Source organism: Pimephales promelas, chromosome 6, assembly GCF_988280905.1.
Source record: "Pimephales promelas chromosome 6, fPimPro1.hap1.1, whole genome shotgun sequence".
In the NCBI taxonomy this organism is placed as follows: Eukaryota; Metazoa; Chordata; class Actinopteri; order Cypriniformes; family Leuciscidae; genus Pimephales; species Pimephales promelas.
The window spans coordinates 33,882,155-33,903,384 of NC_142774.1; the positions used below are offsets into that span (position 1 = coordinate 33,882,155).

General features: G+C 35.3%; 1 long non-coding RNA gene across 3 annotated transcripts in view; it reads left to right on the plus strand.

Moving 5' to 3' along the window:
* Positions 1-21,230, plus strand: part of LOC120481160 (uncharacterized) — a 275,415-nt gene that overhangs the window by 102,423 nt on the left and 151,762 nt on the right. For 2 of the 3 annotated variants that reach the window (XR_016169035.1, XR_005623270.2), the window contains exons 4-5: positions 15,232-15,389; positions 16,601-16,973. This is a non-coding gene — a long non-coding RNA (uncharacterized LOC120481160). Of the gene's footprint in view, positions 1-15,231; positions 15,390-16,600; positions 16,974-21,230 lie in introns of those variants that run through there. The other variant, XR_016169034.1, reaches the window with a different exon arrangement.

Sequence of the window (21,230 nt, forward strand, 5' to 3'; positions counted from 1 at the left end):
GTGTCTCATCACTGCTGTGATTGTTGGTTGTCATTGTTTTACAATGGTTTAAAACAGACATTAATAGTTTAATTGGTTGATAATTTAACAGTATCAGGTAATGAAATACATTTTTTTTCTGTCAATTTAAGTTAAGTCTGTAAAACCTTGTTACCGTAAAAACTTGCTACCGTATTTTATACAGTAAAGTTCTGGCAACCACAGCTGCCGGTATTTTACCGTAAATAGAACACATTTTTTTTTTCTTTTTTAAGTGCTAAAAACATACAATTGAGTTTTTTAGTTCATATTTACTCATTTAAATGATCATTTTTATTCATTTATTTAATTCCGTTAATATTCAATGGTACTGTATGCAATTTATATTTATTTTATACCCTATTGGTCAAAGGTGGAGGAATTAAAATGTTTTGATGTTGAAGGCTGTATTTATTTGATGAAAAATAGTAATATTGTATATTACTAATGAAAAACAATTATTAGTGAAATATTATTATAAATACCTGTTATTTTAACATAATTTATTACTGTGATGTTTTCAGCATCATTACTCAAGTCTTCAGTGTCACACGATTCTTCAGAAATCATTCTAATTTGATTTGATGATAAGTTGTATCAATTATCATTGGCTCTTATTATTATCAATGTTGAAAATGTTTTTTTCTGCTTAATATTTTTTTTGGAAACTGGGATATTTTTTTTTTTTTCAGAATTATTATGATGATTGGAAAAATCAAAAGAACGTAATTGATTTGAAATCTTAATATTTTGTGTTTCTCACTGTAATACATCATTGATAAATAAAATTATTACTTTACTTTAAAAAAAAATCCAATGCCAACTGATTAACATTTAAATGGTAGTGTATAATGATTTCCACAATTAGGCTACAAATCAAATTATGTTATCTACAATAATTGGGTGGAAATGAGCTAAATCATATATTTAAAAAAATAAAAATAAAAAATGTGTATGACCAGTGCATACTTAAATGAAATATATAAAAATATTATAATGAAGAATGATAGTAGTTGTAGATTTTTTTCAGGGGTTTTTTTTTTAATGTCTTTATTGTTGTAGTTTTATTAAACAATGGGATGCTTTTTAAAAGATGTCTTCCAAAGAGAAAGTCTGTATGTTTATTAGTGTCTGTGATGAACAAAAGATCTTGGTTTACAGAAAGATTATACAAATAAGTCTCTGTTAGCATTAGTGTTTCTCTTGTTTTACACTCTTCCTGTGGATTTGGGGTTTGTCGTCTTTTGGCACCACACTATTTTATCTGCTGTACCCTTGAGCAGAAGCTGTTTGAGATACAGACTAGCCTGTGGTATTATTTGTCATTTCAACATCCATTACGCCGTAAAACCCCTCATTATTTACCACCTGCAGTATGCTCCTCACATAATCTCTGGCTAATGACACTCTTATCTCATCCATGTGTCAAGTTTGTGTAGTCTGCATGTCATATCGATGGTACCCTCACTGTTTGTGTCATTATGTGGACAGTTCAAGCTGGGCTTGTCCTTTTGGCCTGCCCCACTCTCAAATGCAGAAGTGACTCCTACTATACTGCTTGTGTGAGTGTGCAAGTGTTTTTACTCTTCCATTATCGTTCCTGTCCTACACTAATGAAAATTACTGTTCCCAGGCCAGTACTGCTGATCTTGTGCCTTTAGCCCACAAAACATTATCAATCACAAACCCCTGTTTTTACAAGCAAGGACTATTCCAGCCATCTTTTCTTCTTTTTATTCAAATCAAAGCTTGCCTAAATGGCTTTTGTGTGTGTGTGTTTTTATCAGGGCTGGGCATTTTATGTTTTTGTATAGCGTGAGTGAGTAACTGTGTGAATATTAGAACAGGAAGGTGCCGGGTGCTCTCGAAAAACTCATTGCAGTTTGGTTGTTAGCTGTTTTTATGACTTGAATGCAGGTTTGTACGAGGTTGCCAGGGTTGGCAAAGCTCACAATTAGGCAAGGTGGACAGAAAACCACACCAAGATACATTCATAAAACAAATGAATAACAAAATGTAACCAAAATTACTCAAGTCATGTACAGGGTTATTCTTGCCAGCAGGTCACCCAATAGCAGTGTGAATACATTTATTTCAAACTCTTCTGCATGTTAAAACACATTCAGAAGTCCATGACATAAATTAACTTGCAATTTTTTTCTTTTTTTTTCTTTTAATATTCAATTTAGAAATTACCTCATTTAGCAACAGACTACTGAGGGCAATAAATACAATAGAACATTTCTTCAGATATACAGGTGAAACTCGAAAACTTGAAACGGTGAAACTAATATAGACTCATTACATGCAAAGTAAGATTTCAAGCCTTAATTTGTTATAATTTTGATGATTATGGCTTACAGCTAAAACCTTTTCACTATATTCTAATTTAGGCTTTGGGGTTTTCATAAGCTATGAGCCATAATCATCAAAATTATAACAAATAAAGCCTTGAAATATCTCACTTTGCATGTAATGAGTTTATATAATATATTAGTTTCTCCTTTTAAGTTGAATCACTGAAATAAGTGTGCTTTTGCACAATATTCTAATTTTTCGAGTTTCATCTACTCGAAAACCAAACATTAAGAGAAATTATGATTAGGGTTATACATTGTGATTACCCTCCCACTCCTGTTCAGACACTTGGCCTACCCCATTGAGCAAAATTGCAGTTATAGAAATCTTGATGGTAAAGAATGGCCTGGTTATTGGTGGACAATAGTCTAGTAAAGCATCACACTAGAAACCTGGAACTAACCTTAACTTGGAAAAAAAATAAATATATATATATATATATATATACGTATGTATATATATATATATATATATATATATATACGTATATATATATATATATATATATACGTATATATATATATATATATATATATATATATATATATATATATACGTATATATATATATATATATATATATACATACGTATATATATATATATATATATATATATATATATATATATATATATATATATATATGAAGAGTTCAGATGCAAAAGCCTCTAAATGCCATTTGAAATTTTCTTCTTTAATGATGATTTTTATCAAACTTGTATATTTAAGTTCAGTAATTTCCAGCCCATTCTCACCCCCAAGGCGTCACCTAACTGACGCCTTGGGAAGCATTTGGACATGCTTCAATATCTGACGCTTTAGGCGCCCTTTAGCGTCAGTTAGATGACGCCCTAGGATTGCGTGTACCCTACCCCCACCCCACACCTAAACCTAACCGCGTCCTCTAACTGACGCTTTCCTTTAGCGTCAGTTAGATGACGCCGTAGGATCGCGTCATGTAAGTGACGCTAAAGGGCGCCTAAAACGTCAAATATTGAAGCATGGTCAAAGGTGACGCCTTGGGGTGAGAATGCGTTGTAATTTCACTTAAATAACAATTAATAGGTAATCTTCATTGCCATTTAAGTAAAATTACTGAACTTAAATATGCAAGCTTGATAAAAATGATCATTCTAGAAGAAAATTTCAAATGGCACTTAGAGACTTTTGCATCTGAACTCTTCATATATATATATATATATATATATATATATATATATATATACAGTATATACACAAAAAAAGATAATTTTTCCTGTTCATATCCGGACTGAGGAAAATAAACCCAGTGACTGTAATTATGCATGTGTGTGAGAGACACACAGTCAGAGCATTTTCTGTTTATAATTACTGCTGGCTTTTATACTACATGAAATGTTCCTGGGCTTGAGCTTTTAGTGTCATTTTGAGAACTCCTAACCGTTAGTCAGACTGTTTTCATTGGCTTAAACGATCTCGCACTGTAACAAGCTTTAAATCAATCTCTATAATGATAGAAATCATTACAGCCTGTGCTTTTTTTATCAGAGAATAATGACTGTAGTCCTAAATGTTTTTACTCCCTCACACATGCCCACTCTGTTATGTACTGGGAGCACAGCAGTTTAAGCCGTACACAACGATGTTAAATTTTTGTAGGAAAAGAAAAAATGAGATTTTATTGCCCCAGTATAAATTGTTTCTGGAGTCAATCCAGATGCAATATTTTTAAGATATTAACTCATAATCAGTGTAAGTGAACTGGGGTGTGTGTGTGCGTGCTTGCGTGTGTTTGTGTTCAGTTAGAGTTAAGAACACAGAGTCCAATAGAGAAATCTTGAAGGACCGTGGGGGTCATCGCACCAGGGAGCAAATCTATTTTTTACACCACAAATGCATCAGTAAGGAGAGATCACACACAAACACACACACACACACAAACATTTGGTGTGCTCAGTTTCTCACTGGATACAGAATGCTTTCCTATTCTTTTTCCTGTTTTGTTTCAGTCTGTTCTACAGTGTGTGTGTTGTGTGTGTGTGCAAGATCCCTATTGAAGCAACACGTCTACTTCTCACTGCTACTGCTGATTTTTTTAATGAAAATGGGCATATATAAGACCCTAATATACTCATGGCACAGTTTTTATTTTATTTTTTGTAAAGAAAAAAATATGAGTATGGAGAAGTCAAACATTTGCTGCTGAATATTCTGTTGGTATATACTGTATATGTGCTGCATACTTTCATTTCAATAACAAAATAAACACACATTAAACAGCAATTAAGAAAACATCTGAACATAGTCATGTGGTTTACAACATATTTATAATTATATATATGTATTCTATATATATATATATATATATATATATATATATATATATATATATTAAAGCAAGCAGCTTTACAGGTTTAAACAAGAAGAAATCGCTTTCAGCTAGAATTACACAGCCCGTTCTCATCCCAAGGCATCATATACGACACTTTTGACAATCCCCAATGACCAATGGTAGTTGTTATGGCAAACTGTTTCAAATTCCCGAAAAACATAATCCTAACAAATAATTTAGATTTGTTTCATTTTGTTCAAAATTTCACACCAGTTTGTTCTTTTATTTCACTTGAAGTATATTGGGGTCTAATTACTTAAAGTCCCTGTAAAGTCGATTCTACAAAAAAGTTCTAAACACATTATAAATGTTACATATGTATTGCTAAAACATATTACAAAGACTGTGAACTGTGAAGTACTGAAATGTGGAGTTAGACCATTAAACAGTTTTTTTTTTTACCATTGCAATTTTACGGATTAATTGGGCGGGGCTAAAACAGGGCTCTGTGACGCACTGGAACCCATGAGCTGCTGGACACCCCCCTATTTGATGACGCACAGAGTCTGATCTCCCTCTCTCCACACACACTCCCCGAACACATTCGCATTCATTCACCGCTCAATCGCTAATGACTGTCAGTACTATTAATTACTACAACTGAGCCAGTTTTCTAGCTAGCTATGTCTTCATCACGGACATGCATAGGCTACTACCTGGATGCGATCATGTAAAAAAACAGATCGGTATCTTCATTTAAATTCCCTTAAAAATGATCACATCAAGAAGAGGTTTTTAGAGAGCCTAACGTTACCTTGATGAAGAGCTGAGGAATCCCCCCCAACACCCGCCTCTGTAGTGATCATTTTACGCTGGATCGTTTTATAAACTTTCCTCAGAGACAACTGGGATTCACTGATAATTCACTGATAATCCGCTGTTACTGGTGAACGGGGCCGAAACGACGATCTCCCGCCTCAGCTTTCATCCTCCCGTCTCCAAAAGTGTTTGAGAGCAGAGAATCTGCTCATTTTTTAACACAGTCTCATCCCAAGACGTCATATAACTGACGTTTTGGGACGTATTTTGACCATACGTCAATATCCGCCTTTTTAGGGCCCCCTTAAACGTCGGTAGATGGCGATCCCGGGCCGTCATACAACTGACGCTTTACCTTTAACGTCAGTTAGGTGACGGGTTAGGTTTAGGGTTAGGTTTAGGTATGGGGTAGAGTTAGGATCCCATAACCTCATCTACCGACGTTTAAGGGGGCCCTAAAAAGGCGAATATTGACGTATGGTCAAAAGACGTCCCAAAACGTCAGTTATATGACGTCTTGGGATGAGACCGGGTTGCATTTTTTCATGATTTCGATAGCTTATTTTATGTACTTCCCGACTTTTTTTATCATTCAAATTTGGCTGGGTGGCTAATTACACATTTTTCTGTGGTGTGACAAACTCAGAACACATACTTAATTTTGACTTTACAGGCTTTACTTTACTTTAAGTAATTAGTCATGCTTACAAAGGCAAATTGTTGACCCTTAATTTGCAACCTTAAATATTACAATTTGGCGTTAAACTCATGGTTACTTTCTGCTACAAACATGAATGACATCTCAAATTGTATGATGAGATGGGTGCTATCACTTTTCTGTATTCTTCTTTCAATGTAAAAAAACGGACAAACATAAATTATTTAGACCTGCTTTGGAAAAGAAAACTGAACCATATGTGCTCTTTTGACTTGGACCAGTAAATAACCACTCAGAAGACCCTGGACCCCATATCTTTCACTAAGAATCCCATAACATGCTACAACAAGTAAAAAAAAAAAAAAAAAAATGAATCCAAGATGGTAGAGAAAGTGGAAAAAAGATACCAATAATGGCTCTTTAAAATGGGTAAATGTTTCTGTGTGCTAAGTATGTTTATGCTTTTTAAAATATTGTGGCATTAGCTTCACAACATGCTAGCTAGCACCAATCTCTACTGAAATCAAACGTGTGTTGTCTTCAGTGTGTCAGAGGAATGTTATTTGAATGATGCAGCCTATGAAATGTCACTATTCAGTTCACCCATTTTAGCTCAGTTCAGTTTCACACCACCTATGTTACTAGATAACAGAATAGCTCACGAGATTTTGGAACAGAGCTAAAATGTCACGTTCAGAAAGAGAGATCTAAATAGGAAAAAGCAGGAAAAGCTGTCAAATGTAGGTTTATAAGGGATTAGGCTATGGCTCACACCAGACTCCAAAGTTTAGAATGCATTAGTCCTGTTTACACAGGCTTTGGCAAGATTATACTCACACCCACAGAGAAAGAGGGAGAGAGAGAGCTTGCGCACACTTAAATAACAGGAATTTTGCAGATCCAGTCACAGATGGTAGGGCCTACACAGGGGGGTTGACCTCAGTGATGGAGGGATATAAAGAGACGAGATGGGTGGTAAATAATAGGGGGTGGGGGGTGGGATAGAGAAGAGACATGAGATACATGTATACAGAAAAGGGGGACAAGAGAGTTGTTGTTTTTTTACAGAATAATCATGAATTGGATTTCAGCACAAACTCGCTCCTAATCTTCTATCTTTGTAATTTAATTCAGAGGACAAATACATTGACACGGGTCTTAACACGAAGCAGCTGTATCAGTGGGTTTGTGGAAGTTCTGGTATTGTACTGTTCAACCAAAATAGTTTGGGGCTTTTACAGGGTGAATAACAGTTCAGCAATGAATATATCCTCACGGTCAGTGCATTTGCGTCCTGTTTGCTCCTCTAGCTAGACTTCAGTGAGAAATAGTCCTGACCTTTATGACAAAAGAGGGGCTTGGATTGGAGAGGGGAATTATGTTGTATTATTATGTTGTTATGTATTATTACAAATAGCACAAATAGCCTCCTAAGGCTGTACTTTTATTTGGCGTGTCTCATGATTTTCTAGACTGAAACATGTTAGAGGACATTTTGTAAAGACACATTATTTACTTCTGTATTCATTTGAAAGGAAATAATTTAAATATTTCTTAGTGTATTGACAATTTTTTGTTTTGTTTTTAGTACAGTAAAGAAGCATTCCCTTAAAAAAGACAGTCTGCCATATTTCACTTTAAAGTTACTAAATATCTAAAGAAACAACACGTCATTTAATGACAATTCCCCAGAATAACTATTAATTTGTCAGGCACCTTCATTGCTGTGATTGCCTCTGGTTAAAATTAATAACTGACAGTTATGTTCTTGGCTGTTTGAGCTTGTTATCTGTTGACACAGAGTTGACTGGCTGCCACGTTTTCTGTGACGAGCTCTGTGTTTTACCATAAGCAAGAGTCTACAGTCTGATTCATTGTCAAGTACATAGCCTTTTATTTTGTCGCCATGGGGATTTTTGGATGTTATAGGAAGCAGTCCCAAAACTTGACTGTTTTTCCACATTGTGTGAACATCAGGGTGTGTGATTAATGAGTTATATATAGGCCTATATATTTTATTCTCAAAAATAAATCTAGTGATGGGGCAGTGCCCTTTCAAAAGTGACCAATATGTATACTAATATGCCAAGGCTATTTTCGACCCGAGTTCGAATCCGCCTTTTGCCAAATTTGTTCTTCTCCCGTTTCCCATCGCATATCAGATTGGAAAGGCATATATTTTTAATAAATATGTAGAAAATATGTAAAAAAGTGCCTGACTGTTATAATATATTAATAATAAAGTGTTTATCGGGTAGGGGAAGGTGCGGGGAGGGCTTTATTGTCCCAATAAGTCTGCATTTATTTAATAAATATAATAATTTACTCTCATTTTTATTTTTATTTTTTTTATTTTTTGACTTTTGACTTGTATTTTAGGCAGCCTGCTAAGACCTGGCTAGGGACAACAGATGGAAAATAGCACGCGTAGCTAACTCTGGCTTGTTTACAGCATGTAATTTGTTGTTGATTAATGAGCATTGTCCCTATCAAATAAAAGAACAAACAAACAAACAACCAAACAATATGTTTTTGCATACTGTTTTATCATGTACTAAAATACTGAGGTGCAAATAGTATCTAACTGCACTTATTGGGGAAAAAATACTGCTATTTTATAGTGTAAAGAGTCTATCGCTATTTGAACTTAGTGTAGATAGCATCTAATTGCTATTTATACTGCAAATAGCTGCTGTCTAACTATTTTAAGTTTCGCTGAATTGAGGGCTAATTTATACGGTTTTTTACGCACATTTTCGCACAATTTTTTTTTAAACAGAACGGTTACAAGTAGGTTTAGGGTGGTCCTTCATAATAAGATTAGTTTGAAAATGTTATGTTTGTGTATTAATCAAATTGTATAAATTCATACAAAATTTCCACCTCTTAAAATACTTTCCCATGTGATCGAAAACGTATCGAAAACGGATATCTCAGGAGATGGGGAGCAAAGCTAACATTGGATTCGGACATCCTTCGGACATCCTTCCCAAGGTAGCATGTTGGCCATTGTGCAAGTGAATAGTTTAAATACAATGCTAACTGAGAAGGTTAAAAGTTGTAGGTGTGTAAGAGCGGTTGACTACAGAGTGTTTCATTTCAAATGTTGCATCCTCAGGAGGTTGTATTTGTTGGCCGCATGTCATTGAGGCTGCTTCGTTTCAGTAAAAGTTCACTACATTCCAAAGTCCTTAAGAAATCACAACAATGTATGCTTTATTAGGAATGACAGTCAATTTTATATAATGCTTACTTTTCTGAATCAAGACATCCTTATTGACGTATTCGGCCAACAAATATGACCTCAAGAGTGTGCATGTGACAGCAACAGCTTTTGTTTGACAGTGTATAATAGAACTGTATATAACACCCATAGAAACTTTTCATTTCCCAAAAGTTGCTTTATAGAGAAGGTTCTTCTCTTTTAAGGTTATAGGTTATTAATAACGTTTCTTCACACTGAGAAAAACTGAAAAGTAAACAGAATGCTTTTTATATGGCATCACTGTTAACCCCCTTTTGAAACCTTTAGTTAACTTCAAGTTCATTAAGTTTCTTTTTTACATAGTTAATGAAAGCTACAAATGCATATTTAACACACAATAAGATTTATGTACACACAAACACACACACTGAATGTGTTATTTAAACTGTGCTGCTTAGTGAGCGGCTGAATCTTCTTAAAGCGACTCTAATCTGCTGTCCTGAGGGCCCTCTCTATGCCGTCTCTGAAAGGACTGGATCAGTGTGTGTGTGTGTGTGTGTGTGTGTATATACAGTGGGTACGGAAAGTATTCAGACCCCATTAAATTGTTCACTCTTTGTTATATTGCAGCCATTTCCCTCATTATTGTACACACAGCACTCCATATTGACAGAAGAACACAGAACTGTTGATATTTTTGCACATTTATTAAAAAAGAATGTGGTCCTAAGTATTCAGACCCTTTGCTCAGTATTTAGTCCTCTCCAGTTCTGTCAGGTTGGATGGTAAAATTTGGTGGACAGCCATTTTTCAGGTCTCTCCAGAGATGCTCAATTGGGTTTAAGTCAGGGCTCTGGCTGGGCCATTCAAGAACAGCCACGGAGTTGTTGTGAAGCCACTCCTTTGTTATTTTAACGGTGTGCTTAGGGTCATTGTCTTGTTGGAAGGTGAACCTTCGGCCCAGTCTGAGGTCCAGAGCACTCTGGAAAAGGTTTTCGTCCAGGATATCCCTGTACTTGGCCGCATTCATCTTTCCCTCGATTGCAACCAGTTGTCCTGTCCCTGCAGCTGAAAAACACCCCCACACCCAGAGCATGCTGCACTGTTGAGACTGTACTGGACAGGTGATGAGCAGTGCCTGGTTTTCTCCACACATACCGGTTAGAATTAACGCCAAAAAGTTCTATCTTGGTCTCATCAGACCAGATGATCTTATTTATCACTATCTTGGAGTCCTTCAGGTGTTTCTTTTAGCAAACTTTGACTGAGGAGAGGCTTCCGTCGGGCCACTCTGCCATAAAGCCAAGACTGGTGGATTGTTGCAGTGATGGTTGACTTACTACAACTTACTACTCCCGACTGCATCTGATCTTTGGGTTCTTCTTTACCTCTCTCACCAAGGCTCTTCTCCCCCGATAGCTCAGTTTGGCCAGACGGCCAGCTCTAGGAAGGGTTCGGGTCATCCCAAAAGTCTTCCATTTAAGGATTATGAAGGCCACTGTGCTCTTAGGAACCTTAAGTGCAGCAGAAATTGTTTTGTAACCTTGGCCAAATCTGTCTTGCCACACTTCTGTCTCTGAGCTCTTCAGGCAGTTCCTTGGACCTCATGATTCTCATTTGCTCTGACATGCACTGTGAGCTGTAAGGTCGTGTATAGACAGGTGTGTGGCTTTCCTAATCAAATCCAATCAGTATAATCAAACAAAGCTGGACTCAAATGAAAGTGTAGAACCATCTCAAGGATGATTAGAAGAAATAGACAGCACCTGAGTTACTTACTGTAGGACCATGTGATATTTCAAGTGAAAAAGTCTAGATCTTTTACATAATTAATTTTCTAAATAATTATGTAAGCTGCATATTTGAAATATCACCAAGATCTATACTCTATATTATTGTACTATACTATAATCTTTGCTGTGTTTTCACTTAACACTTACTCTATCAGTCCATCTTGTCTATGCGTCTCCACGTATACCTGCAGAGTAAACAGGAAATGTGGAGCATATTAATGCACTGACTTGCCGTTGAAAGGTCACAGTGGTGACGAGAGTTGATAGAGTTCCAATAGCGAGGACTGAGCTAGCATAAAGCTAGATGATTACTGATACATTACAGAGTCAGAATAACAGTAGAAAAACAATGAGATTACAAAACAAAAGCCCCTGTTTTCTCTTAGTCTGTCACCATAATAACACACAGGTCAAAGTAAAAAGATTACCCACAGTGCTGTAGGATTGCAAGCCCAGATTATGTGAGATGGTCTTAGCACTAGTAATTAACAACAGCCTTCTACTTTTATTTTATTTAGCAACATGCACATGGCACAATACAGGGGAATGCTGCTCCCATGAAGCTGTGGGATTGAATCTAACGTCTTGCGTTTGGGAAATGTGATGAGTGGTTACACTTCTTGGTTTTTAACTGAAATGGTGTGTGTTGAAAGTCATTATAGGTGCTTCATAAGCCATCGCTTAAGGCTTAGAATGAATCCTCAGACGTTTTGTATTGATTTTTTGAGTAAAATAAGATTAGACCCCTATGTTCTTATTTGTATCTAAAAAATAATTAAATTCAGCCATAATATGCATGGACCAAATGTATGGAGCTTTCTGGCATCATTGTTCATTTTGCACCAGCTATCAACACTAAATGTGGTAAAAAAAAAAAAAAACAAACAAAAAAAAATGCGTTCATTCAAGGACACATTAAATGTATCAACAACAACAAAAAAAAAAATCCATCTCAAATGAATGTTGTTCATTTAAGCGTCCTGAAACAAATGTATCACAGTTTTCACAAAAATATTAAGCAGCAAACACTGCTAATAATTAGCACATTAATAATTGAGCACCAATAACAAGTGAGCACCAAATCTCTGAAGGATCATGTAACACTGAAGACTGGAATAATGGCTGCCATAAATAAATTAAATTATAAAATATATTTAAATAAATAAAATATTTCACAATATTACTATTTTCACTGTATTTTTGAGCATTAGACTTTATTCAACTACATGGTTCTAAACTTGTGACAGGTAGTGCATACAGTATATAAATAATTTAAAATATATAAATGTTTTATAGGATTATATTGAACCTATTTTGCATCCCGGGTTGGGAATCATGTTGTATGACTATTTATTATATCTTTATTTGACATGGACATACAGTTACATTGGACGAACCATATGCATTTGGTTTAGTGATTATAGCATACATGCTAATTTTCAACACCTGTCCACGGGAGGCTTTTAAAAATAAAATAAAATAAAATACAGTAACAAGGAAGAAAAATAAAATAAATAATAATAATAAAAAAAAAAATACTGTGTTTGTGAGGTATTTCACAATTAATCACCAACTGTCAAGACTACATAGTGAGCTCGCCAATTTGTAGTGCTTTCCGAATGTATAGTGATGATTATTATACCCTGTAGTCCACTCAATGTATCCCAGAATGCATTTTGAAAAGTAGTGTACAACCGATGGTCACTAACCCAAGCCCTAGATACCATCATGCATTGCGCTGATCGTAACAGCAATGACGTAATCAGCGGTGCCGAGAGACGATCGAGTAGTGTCCGAAAGTGGTTTTTCTTTTATGCTGGTGTGCTCACTATATAGTGCTCTTCTCCCTAACCCCTACATAGGGGGTAGGGAGTAGTGGTTTGAGTGGAGATTTCGGACACAACCTTAGTTAGAAGAACAATCAAAAACCAAAGACAGAATCAAAACATGAAATAGGCAAAATATGGAAAATGGAAGTTATGGGAGGATAGAGGATACCGTTGTACGGAGAGTGAGAGGGCTGCAATGAGAGATACGCACAGCATATCGAAAACGAGATGCGGTAGATTGAAGAGGTGGAAAGAGTATTTTGAGAGGTACTTACTGAGGCAATGGGAGAAATGGGAGAGAGAGAGAGAGTACAGCTGGAAAGCAATCTGACATTTCTCTTAAAAGTAGCGTATCTCTCTATAAAGTGATTGGCTATGCAGAGGTGAAATGTTCTGTTCTTTTGCTGAATAAAATCACTCCGCCAATTTCCAACCTGGCAGCTTCCACAGATTCCTTTAACCTCCTTCTCTGTTTTTCTCTCTCTCGATCCCATCGCTCCCCTCTCCTTGTTCTTGTGAAAATTGCTTGCAACATGACAGAAATACAGGTTTCTTTCCAGAGGGCCCTGGGGTTGAGTCGCATAGAAACAGAAAAGGAAAGAGCTTTTACACGAGTAAATGTTTTAATTTGTTCAAGAAACTATCATTACTGTGTGACATGGACGAGGCCTTTCTGCGTGTTTGAGTGCGTGTTGTCTGTGTTCTCATAGATCCCTTCAGTTTATAGCTATTGATATTCAATGTTGTAAAGTCACGCTCAAGCTATCATGTGTGTTTCTGTTTGTATACTTTGACACATGGGGAAAATTTAACATCGCCGACCACCTTTCTCACTGTGAAACTGAGTTAAGGGTCTTAGAATTATCATCTAGTGATATGGATGTACAAAGACTTAAAAAAAAAATTAATAATACAGTGAGCGCGTACACTTTAAGGAATCTCCAATGGAGCATTTGATAGAAATGCACAAAGCTCATTTAAGGGGTGGAAAAAAGCAGAATCAGTTTTCAGAATCAGCTTTCTGAAAGCACAACTGGACCCAGTGAAATTATCATTGGTCAGCCGAAGTCCACTGAAGTAAAAGTTAAGATGTCGTTTCGTTCTGAAATACTGTAAATGGATTCACAGTGTTCTCTAACTTTAAATCATTCTTTAGAAGTGTTATTTCACAATTGCTGAGGCTTCGATGGTATAACTGTCAAAACATTGACAACTGAAATAAATATATTATTGTATAGTTTTCATAGGCAAATATAGTAAACTGAAGGGATTAAAAGAGAAGAAAAGAGACTAGAAGAGACGTATTAATATGGTGTGCCAGTTAATTAAATCAAACAATTGTAATACAAACATTTTCAGTATTTGCAGAGAAAATAGACTTTATACAAGTAAATCAGCATTGTTTGCTTTATCGTTTAAAAAAAGACTGTAAGCTGTTGCACTGTATTCTTTGAGCACGAGCACATGTCGTGTGAACGAATCTGCTCTCATTCTGTGCTGTTTGTTTTTTCTTTGTAAATGTGGTTTGGCAAAGTATAGTAGCAGCTGTTGATGTGCTTTGGTGATGCAGGTCAAGGCTGTTAGCATAGTCTTGATCCAGTGTTCCAGGTACACAATTTTCACAATTTTCTTTTGTAATATACAGTATAAACAACATATTAACTTTTACTTCAGATGACTTTGGCTGACCGATGATAATTTCACTGGGTCCAGTTGTGCTTTCAGAAAGCTTATTATCTGTAGTCCTTGTTTTCAAACTGATTCTGTTTTTTTTTTTCTACCGCTTAAATGAGCCTTGTGTATTTCAATCAAATGCTAAGATTCCTTAATATGTAGGCGCTCACTGTATTATAAATATTTTATATATAAATAATATTTTAGTCTTAAATATACATGTGTGTGTATGTGTATATATATACAAAATAATTAGCCAGTGCACCCACATATATTATGTAAACACAAACTTTTATTTTTGATGCGATTAATCGCTCAATTGTTATTAATTGTAACAGCCCTAATTGTAAATATATATATATATATATATATATATATATTCCCCATTTATAATTTAGTTATGCTTAAAACAAGAAAACATTACAAGCAAATTAGTTTACACTTTACAATAAGGTTCAATTCTAACATTTACTAATAGCATTATTAAAAATCAATGTAGTGTCTGTCAATATTATTTGTTGACGTATTATTTGTTGTATTATTTATTTATTTATTTATTTTTTTTAGGAAAACACATATGCTGTGTTCACGCCGTAACAACTGTAATTTAGAAGAGATGGAAACCTGTTGATGTTCTACTTGGAGCGGTTCGTGACTTGAATTTATCCCTTTCAATGGTAACACTATCAACGCCAAAATGAATCTGCAGCGGTCAGGTGGTACAGGTCAGTGTTCTTCTATGTTCATTATTATTGTAATGTTGTGTGCTTTGAGACACGCCGTCTCTTGTGATGCTTTTGCTTGCTCCCTATACTGTACGTGTTCTTGTGTTTTGGAGGAGGTGGCTTTGGAGATGCTCTGAAGGGACAGTGGGATGCTTTCAAACATGATTTCAAAGCTCTCCAAAAACTGCATACCCTACCTTTAATTCTATACCAGGGTTATTATAGTTAGCTAAAACTATACAATTAATTAATTAAATTATTTAATAAAATACACATTTACTGAAAAAAAGTAAACTTTTTATTTCAGCTAGTTGCCAGAGCAACCTTTCTAAATCTCATTTCATTTAACTCAAACTGAATGACAATTAATGAAAACTATAGACATATTTAAAAATAAAGATATTAAAATATGAATGAATAAAATTTAATAAAACTTGAAAATTGAAAATACAAAAATGCAAATTCATTCAGATTATTTGTTGCAAAATATAGTATCTCAACGAAAACAAGACAAACATACTGATTAAGAAAACATATATTTATATTTTTAAAATAAATAGAAAATAATAAAAATAAATAAAAAGACAAAAAACAGATTTTTTTTGGCAGTAAGACTTGTTATCTTTAGCAATTTTGGTTCATTAGAACTTGTAGTTGAGATGAACATGGTCTCTTTGTGGCTTTGAAGCACAGGATTTAGGATGTCTAAATGGAAAGGCTTTTATCTCAGCTTCCCATGTGTGCACACGATGGATCGGTGCATTATCCACTTTCTGTTCTGCTGTTATCTGCCATTATATCTAATCATTATCATTATCATCATGCTTCGTGTACCTGCCTTGTTCTTGTTCTCCTGATGTTGGAACTATTTTTGTCATGTCAGTTTTCGAATGTTTGCCATGCAAAAAGAAAAAAAAAAGCCTACAGTACTTTACAGTACCTACATCTGAAAATGTTCTTATATGCTGTTTGAGTGCATATCACACTTTTGTCTAAGATTCCCTCAGAAGTCTTCAATCCACAAAAGTTGTCTTTGCCCCTAAATTGAACTGTAAATCACAGGGCCCATTACACAATGTCCTTGTCCATTATCAGCTACTGACGTGCAGTGTGCCGTACGTGTTCTGGGTTTTCTTTTTGGTAACCCAGCAACCTTCATGGTGCATATGGTCTGATCAGACGTCTTACCTCTGCTGTGGTCTGTATCAAAGGTCCATCTCAGGACAACAGGCTTTACAGCATCAGGATCAGCCATGCTGACCTCACTGAGTAGGATGAGGAGTAATCTCCACAACACGGACAGAGCCTTCAGTACGCTCATACAACACTGTCAAATAAATAAAGCTGGTACATGAACTTGTGACTGCACATGAATAGAATTCTATACTAATGTGTACATATTCCAATATTTATATATATATATAATAAATAATAATAAATGAACTAGATGTGATTTACACATTTATAAATATAGGCAGTATACCATTCCAAAGACAAGGAAATCTCTTATGCACACCAAATCTGCTTTTATTTGATCGAAATACAGCACAGAGCACAGTAAAATCACTGTAAAAAATGATCGTGATTTTAACAGTAAAAGACTGTAAAAATGCTACAGTGAAAAACTGTAAATTGGTTAACAGAAAGTTTCCTTACTATATACGATAAATAACTGTGATATATGTAATGGTACATTTAATGTAGTTTTACTACAGTTTTTGGAAGTGAAAAAGAAGTCATTGTATAATTTAAATTGACTTTCCCACAATTCCCTGCGTGACACTTCACATTTAATGTATTTTAACTGTTTATTCATAATTTTCGTAGTTTTTTATCATAACTTATCAGTTATGTTCATTTAGGGTTTTATGTTACATTTAACGTTGTTAAATTAATTCTTATTTCATTTTTAAAATTTCAACATGTTACCATGATGGTGTTTAATGTTTGTGAATGACACAGTGCAGCTTCTATATAGTAGTATGAACTCTCTTGTGGAAGAGCTGATAATGATGAGCTTTGATTGGTCATTTGACTCTCATTATTGCTGTGATAGATGGCTGTCGGTGTATTGCAATTGAACAAAACAGATATTAATACTTCAAATTGTCAGTAAATTAACATTATATCAAATAATGAAATACGGTTTATTGCTGTAAAATTAAATACGGTCAAAGTCTGTAAAACCTAAAATGTTGCTACCGTACTGTTAACGGGAAAACTCTGGTAACCACAGCTGCCGGAGTTTTCCCGTAAATTTAACGGATTTGTTTTTACAGTGTACAGTATTGTATACAATATTGTGAAATATCATTTTTCAAAATTTCAACTGACTGATTTCTGTTTTAATATATATTTTTTTAAAAAAATCCTGTGATAACTAAATGGGATTATTCTGGATTATATTTTAGGGCTTGAAAAGAATAGCATTTATTTGAAATATAATTTATTGTAACAATGTAACATCTTTACTGTCACTTATTTTGATCAATTTAATGCAGAATAAAAGTATTAAAAAATATATATCTTACAGAGCGCAAAGTTTTAAATGTGTACATGTATACGTAATGACTCGTAATGAGCACGCAAATTATAGACCAGACCCATTTGTATGTAAGATTGATCTATTTAACTTTCTTTTCCCTTTATTTTGCATTGTGATATATTTATGACAATGTTTTATTCTATAACTCTTACAGGCACTTTTTTAAGCAGGGGTGTTGAGATATGACGGCCCCTTTCCTTTGCTTTTTGTAATCTTAACATATTTCCATCCCCGGTTGAATCAAAATTGTACTAATTATTCTTCCTAATGCAACTCCGTAATCGTAAACGTCGCTGACCTTCTGCCAAGTTTTTCGACTTTGGCTCACAGTTGTTTCTATAAAGCATTCGGGGCTCTTATTAAGTTACCTGACAACCAATTTCACATTATTAATTTAAGAGAAGCAACACTGCCTGCCTCCAGCAGTTCCTACCGGCTTTCACTGGTTCCATAATTGCCCATGTTCTTTGCTTATATGTGGCTTCTAGTATTGACCCGAAGCCCCGGCGAATAGGCCACCTACACATCATATGCTAAATCATATCTATCAATCTGAGAGCTATTACAGAACAGACTGCACGAGCAAGGCCAGTGCTCATGACGCAGCCAGTTTGCCTTAACCCTGCTAAATGGAAGTCATCCCAGAGATTAATAGAGCTGGAATGAGACATTCCGTTTTGCTTCCACCAAGAGAGAGGGTGAGACCGGCGGATCAGGACCTATATGTTCTCAGAGTTTTACTGTTTCGTTGTGAGCTGTGTGTGGAGAGAAGAATCCATCTCTCACCTCCTGGATCGAAAAGGATTTTTAATAAGCAATAACTAATGAGGCTGCTTGTATGAAGGTCATCGATTAATGAATTAATTAATCACCTAATCTTCTGTCTGAGATTCTGAAGACCATCTAAATTAATCTGTTGTCAGATTGCAACGTAATTTGGTTCTCCCCAAATAGACTTATGACACATCACAGCAGCCTTTTGATACATTTAGCGTGCTTTGTGGTATATGTCAGCTACATTATTAGTTAATTAATGCTGAACATAAGAGTCCTTGAATCATAATGGTGTGTAAAAATCAATTAGGGCTCTAGATTTTATATGAAATCGCACACACATGATGTGCAGGTGTCCACTAAAATAATTATAATTTAGCAACTTGTGGATGCTAATTGCTTTGAAATTTTCGCGTTTTTGTTTTTTAAACCGTATTTGTGATTCGGTGGCTCTGAATTGTCAAAACACCATTCAAACTGTTTGCTACGGATGCGAAAAACGCTAGAGCGAGGAGCGAGACGGCCACCGTTCAACCCGAAAGAAGTCACATAACCATTTCAATTACTCCGAAGCTCTACAGTTAAGCTAAAAAACGGCATACTGTCTCTTTAAAATACCCAAAAATGTTTGAATCTTCAGCCAAAAAAATTAGATTAGTATAATTGTTTAATAACTTTATATGGAAAATGATGTACACTTTCCAACCCGATCTCACAGGAATTCGTACGAATTTTATGAGGTGGCTAATTCGTAATTAACAATTCATACCTCACTTTTGCTAAATCGTACATATTTTACGAATTGGCCAATTCGTATGAATTCGTACGAATGACCTACCCCTGACCCCTCCCCTAAACCTAACCATCACGTGGGTTTAGACAAATCGTATGAATTCGTACGAGTGAGGTCGTACGAATTACTACGAATTATACACTTTTTAATCACTCGTATGAATTCGTACGAATTGGTCGTTAGATAGGGTAGACACTTTTTCTTGTTTTCATCAACTTGTTTCATGAACAAATAAACCATTTAACTTCCAAGAATACCAGGATTAAGTTCATTAGTTGTAATGCTGAAAGGACAATTTCTATGTCATAATCTCAACTAACACACTTTTGTACTAAACAAGACTGACCCTTAATTATGCCTTAGCGATCAACTTCCACTGCAAATGTATTACTGTAAATGCTTTGTTTTGCACACAGGAAGGTATTGCGTGTGCTAATCGACAGGACTCCACAGATGCGATAGAGCTTAACCTGTGTTTAACCCCGAAAACATTCCTGCATGGTTGTTTGTTTTGGGTGCGTTTCTGTTTTTTGATGTTGTTAGACTCATGACCCTCATATCCTGTTCTGAGGGGCATGGGTCAGTATAAATGTTTTGAGGTGAAGATAAAGGGCTTAGGGTTTGGTTTACAGGGACATTGTGAGGGTGAGAGAGAGAGCATCTGGCCTATCAGGAGGATTCCGAGCCTTCTGGTGCGACGGTCAAATCAGTCCCCCTAACAAGGTTGACCTCGGATGGCAAATTAAGTTCTATAAATCGGATCAGAGGCCTGCCGTCACTTTGGGTGCTTAGAATATTGTAACACGTTATGTGACTGTCACCAGCTAGATGTACTGTGGGTACAAAAGTCTGAGTCTTGTCTATCTATCTATCTATCTATCTATCTATCTATCTATCTATCTATCTATCTATCTATCTATCTATCTATCTATCTATCTATCTATCTATCTATCTATCTATCTATCTATCTATCTATCTATCTATCTATCTATCTATCTATCTATCTATCTCAGACATTTAGACCACAATAAACACACGTACTGTACACAGAATTTTGAAGTATGTAGGTACAAAAGCACACAGAGAGAAAACAGGATTGGAGTATGGTGCAATCCAAGGAAGTATATATATATATATATATATATATATATATATATATATATATATATTTATTTATTTATTTATTTATTTATTTATTTATTTATTTTTTGGAAATACGCTCCCCCAGAGTTAAACTGTTGAGTTTTACCTTTTTTGAATCCATTCAGCGATCTCCGGTTCTGGCAGTACCACTTTTAGCATAGCTTAGCATACATCATTGAAGTGCACAAAACCATTAGCATTTCTCCCAAAAAAATATTTAAAAATGCCTTTGTTGTTTAAAAATATCCTATTTAAAACTTGACTCGTCTGTAGTTACATCGTGCATTAAAACCGACGGAAAATGTAAAGTTGAGTAAAGGTAAATGTAAAGTTACATTTTTTAGGTTGATATGACTAGGAACTATTCTCTCATCCCTGCGTAATAATCAGGAAACTTCATTGCCGTACCATGAGTGCAGCAGGCATAATGTTATGACGCAGCACCTGAAATTAGTCCCCAGCTTCCAATGTGACCGGGACTAAGTTTGTGTAGTCATCGCACCTGCTGCACTCATGGTACAACTCAGAATGCGTAGGCATGAGGTCTTGTTGGGAAACAGCTGTGAAGCACAATTCACTCAGTGTA